The sequence below is a fragment of the Eptesicus fuscus genome, chromosome 4, assembly GCF_027574615.1.
Source record: "Eptesicus fuscus isolate TK198812 chromosome 4, DD_ASM_mEF_20220401, whole genome shotgun sequence".
Lineage (NCBI taxonomy): Eukaryota > Metazoa > Chordata > Mammalia > Chiroptera > Vespertilionidae > Eptesicus > Eptesicus fuscus.
The window spans coordinates 20,727,004-20,730,635 of record NC_072476.1 but is presented as its reverse complement, the minus strand read 5'-3'; positions in this window follow the sequence as shown (position 1 = coordinate 20,730,635).

Genomic DNA, 3,632 nt, shown 5'->3' with positions numbered 1-3,632 from the left:
AAATGATAACCCCAGAGAAGACAATGAAATAAAATTATTCGGGCATCAGGCCAAGATAAAGGACACATCGGAAACACACACGCTCCCAAATGAGAAGGTCAAGAGGTCACTGCTTAGTTGAAGAATAATTACAGAGCTGTCTGCAATGGCAGCCAGGGTCAGCCCCCTGACCCGGCGCTCCGTGCTGGCAGGGGTGCTGGGGCGGGCTGTGGCGGCTGCCGGCCTCCCTGGCATCAGCTCCTCCGCGGAGGGCGCTCCATGCTCGGCCTCCTTCCAGCAGCGGAGCCTGGGGTCGCTTCTCCAAGAAGCTGACGCCCGCTGACGGCCTGGCCCACCTCTGCGCCACGTGACAGGTTATTTCCAGCACCCCACTGCCAGAGGCGTGGCACAGAGGGGGTCCTTCCCTCCCGTTGGTAATGACCCCTGCTCTTGAGGAAAGAGAAGGTGACTCACATCTCACAAGCCTGGAATCATTAGTTTCGGGGTGAATGCATGGAGGTGTGGGTAAATAACCTTCGAGCTCCCAGTGGTCGGCAAACTGTGGCTTGAGAGCCGCGGTTTGCCACTCTGTTGACTAAAGAGTTTGTCGACCACTGACCTAGACTCTCAGTTCCATTAATTACAGGCTGTTGTTCCTTGTGATTAAGCCCCTAGCCGCATGTGGCTCGTGAGTCACAGTTTGCCGACCACTCAATAGTCTCTACTTTTATCCGGAAAGGAGCAGATGGTAGAAGGCTTTCCCAGGAGCACAGACATTTCCACCACATCCTGGGCTGGACAGGTCTCTGAGCAGGTACTGACTTCTACGGGAGGTTTAGGGAAGACTGTAATTCTGCAATGTGAGGGCTGTGAGGACCCTGTCAGAGTGCAGTGGGGAGGGGTGCAGAGAGGAGGGCACACGGGTGCTTTCCCAGGCAGCCTCCTTCATCCCAGCCCTGCTCTGCTCCTCTCTGAACCCCTTTCCTCGTCGAGAAAATATCCACAATATTAGTCACCTCAGAGGTTCAATAAACATGAAGGAAGGTAAGTCTGGGGCATTTTGAAAATAAACTATTAACTATCATACCAGTATATATCCTTTTCCTGTTAGCCTGAGCTGCTTAAGAGCACAGACCATTTCAGAAGGTCACTGCTTAGTGACCTTTTAAAAAATGTTTTTAATCCCCAGATCTTAGCAAAGGATTTGGTGCATACCAGGTGCTCGATGAATGTTTGTTAATGAAATAAACAGCTGATATTTAATGAACTCGCAATGAAAATGATCTCATTGAATACCTATAGCCCCTCGAGATAGACAGATATTACTATTCACCCTCCGACAGGTGCGGGAAAGAGGCTCAGAGAAGTCGGAGAGTTTTCTAAGGTCACACAGCTCGTGGTGCACGCAGGCCTTGAACTTTCTAATTTGCCGTAGGTTCCAAGTCCCCTCCGGTGGGCGTGCCACCTTGGGTAAACAGGGAGGGTGACTTGTAATAACAAAGCTTTGTCTCCTTGTCTCTCTCTGCAGAGCCTGCCTCCTTTGCACGTGCAGAGAATAGAAGTAAATGCACGTGAGGAAAGAAGAAAACCGGCCCAGCTGAAGCCCCTCAGGTCTCCAGTATAAAAGCCTGAAGAGGCCCACAGCACAGCAGGCCCCCGAGCACGGCCCTCAGGCCTCCCTCTGTGTGTACTGGGTGTTGCTTGTGAAAATGCAGCCCCCCCACCCCCACCCCAGGGCTGTTTCCCAAGCACCTTGGGTTCAGGACAGCGTGGAGAGGAGGCTCTGCGCCCGGAGGCCCGCAGTGAGCTTCCCGAGGCCGGCAGCTGTGGGGCACATTAAGCAGCCGGTCAGAGGCCCAGGTCCCGCAGCCCCGCAGCCCGCGCTGGGTCTCTGCAGGTCTCCCACAAGCCGGGAGGAGGTCTCTGGAAGCTAGAGAGGTGAGCGGCCCCCTCCTCCCCTCCCTCCGCAGGGTGAACAGGGGTGGCTGGGCAGCCCCAGGACCTCAGGTGTACGTCCACGTCCCTGGTGACCCAGCCTTGGACCCGGCCTCTGAGATTTCACTCAACTCTGGGGACTCCGCTGACTGCTGAGTGTGGGGAGAAGAGGGTTATCGAGGAGAGCTGCGCATGGGGCAGGGGCAGGGGCATGGCCCAGGGGACGAAGGCTGGACTGTCCGGGGGCAGGGCAGGATAGGGAGAAGGCCCAGCTCCTTCCTGTGGGTGATGCAGGGACAGACAGACTTGCTGGGAGAGGGAGGGGCAGAGGCCAAGTGCTGCTGAAGGCTCTTTAAGCCACAAGCTCCACTCTGGGGCTGTGTCCTTGGAGAGAAGGGTGGGTGTGCAGGAAGGAGACGGACACCCTGCCCACCCTTAGTCCCCTCTGCTGGCTGTGACCTAATTAGGAAGCAGCTCCAGAGACTGCTGTGCTGGGAGCAGCCGCCACCTCCCGGTAATAACGCCACCTGGAGACCCAGACATGGAGTCCCCAGCTCCTGCCGCACCTGTGTCTCCCCGGGAAAGCATGCGCTGCCCTGGGGGTGGGGGTGGGGTGCAGAAAGTCCCCTTGAGGGCCAGGCCTCCTGGGGAACCGGACAGACTGTGGCCTGGGTGACCCGTGAGCAGAGCTCCTGGGGCAGGTGGGGCCGGGCTGGTTGAAGGCGAGGAGAATGGGCTCCTAGACGGCAGCAGGTGTAGAGGTGGGTGCGGGGAAATCCAGATCAAGGCCAGCTTTTCCAGGTCTGCTGGGGGCTGCGTGGGAACGAGAGAGGGGTAGGGCTGCCTGCAGGATGGGCCCAGCCTGGGAGGTCAGATGACTTCCTGGAGCGGGCAGACATGCCGGGAGTCCCTGGGAGGCTGAATCAAGGGTGTGTGCTGGGAGAGGGAGCAGCTTTAGCCGCATGAAGTTTCGGGGGGGGGGGGGGGGGGGGGAGGGGAGGGGCAGATGGAGGTGGGAAGAAGGCCCACAGAGCAGCGGTTCTCACAGCGTGGTCCCTCCATCAGCATCACCTGGGACAGTGGTCGGCAAACTCATTAGTCAACAGAGCCAAATATCAACAGTACAACGATTGAAATTTCTTTTGAGAGCCAAATTTTTTAAACTTAAACTTCTTCTAACGCCACTTCTTCAAAATAGACTCGCCCAGGCCGTGGTATTTTGCGGAAGAGCCACACTCAAGGGGCCAAAGAGCCGCATGTGGCTTGCGAGCCGCAGTTTGCCGACCACGGACCTGGGAGACTGATAGGAATGCATCAGCATCACCTGGGAGATGGATAGAAATGCCCTGGCTGGGCTCTGAGGGTGGGGCCCAGCCATCTGGGTTGTAACACACCCTCCGGGTGATGCGGTGCCGGAGGCCTGAGAAGCACCGTCATAGTTACTGAGCAGCCGAGAGGCGCCTCAGGGCCTGAAGCATACACAACTTGGTGGGCCTCTTCAAGAAAAGGTTACAAATTATAGATGGGAAGTCTGTTATTGGGCCGTGGAGGGGGCTTTGCATGCGAGGGAGGTGTCACTAGCTTCCTGGTAAGTTTGCCTCTGACGGGGTCAGCAGTCAGGGTCAGCAGAGGGGAGGCCCAGGCTGGGGCAGGAAGCGCGGGACTGCGGGTCCCATCCCTCCCGCAGGCTGCCATGGCTTGGCTTCCATGGGCCTCGG